Below are 880 nucleotides of genomic sequence, written 5' to 3'. Positions count from 1 at the left end.
TGTTATTAGGATTTGAGCTGTATCTTGGCCTAATGATCATACTGTGTTATTAGGATTTGAGCTGTATCTTGGCCTAATGATCATACTGTGTTATTAGGATTTGAGCTGTATCTTGGCCTAATGATCGTACTATGTTATTAGGATTTGAGCTGTATCTTGGCCTAATGATCGTACTATGTTATTAGGAGTTGAGCTGTATCTTGGCCTAATGATCGTACTATGGTCATTTAACGGTCTCCTACTGTATATACAGAACCAGTCAAACGTTTGGACACACCAACACATTCCAGAGTTTTTCTTTATTTTTACTATTTTCTACATTGTGGAATGATAGTGAAGACATCACAACTATGGTATAACACATATGGAATCATGTAGTAACCCKAAAAAGTGTTAAACAAATCAAAATATATTTTATATTTGAGATTCTTCAAAGTAGCCACCCTTTGCCTTGATGACAGCTTTGCACACTCTTGGCATTCRCTCAACAGGACAATGACCRAAAACACTATTATTCTACAATGTAGAAAATATTAAAAATATAGAAAAACCCTTGAATGAGTAGGTGTGTCCAAACTTTTGACTTTTGACTGGTACTGTATATAGTGTATATCATTATACTCATCATTACTCTCAACTCACCACCTTAAAGGGTTTTAAGGAGACATGTCACATAGTTCTTGGGTATTTGACTTCAACCCTTTTATTTTCCGTTATTTTTAAAAAATCTCAGGTAGCATCTAAGCTGAATCTCGTGTTATGGATCTCTTCATAATTGTAACTAGCCGCTTTGAACCTGTCTGGGTGTTAATGGCACGCTCTGTTATCCATGTAGACAATGAAGAATGGTTAACCATTACCTGATCCATCTGCCAATACA

Source organism: Salvelinus sp. IW2-2015, unplaced genomic scaffold (genome assembly GCF_002910315.2).
Source record: "Salvelinus sp. IW2-2015 unplaced genomic scaffold, ASM291031v2 Un_scaffold6770, whole genome shotgun sequence".
In the NCBI taxonomy this organism is placed as follows: domain Eukaryota; kingdom Metazoa; phylum Chordata; class Actinopteri; order Salmoniformes; family Salmonidae; genus Salvelinus; species Salvelinus sp. IW2-2015.
Note: the sequence above shows the minus strand (reverse complement) of the source record.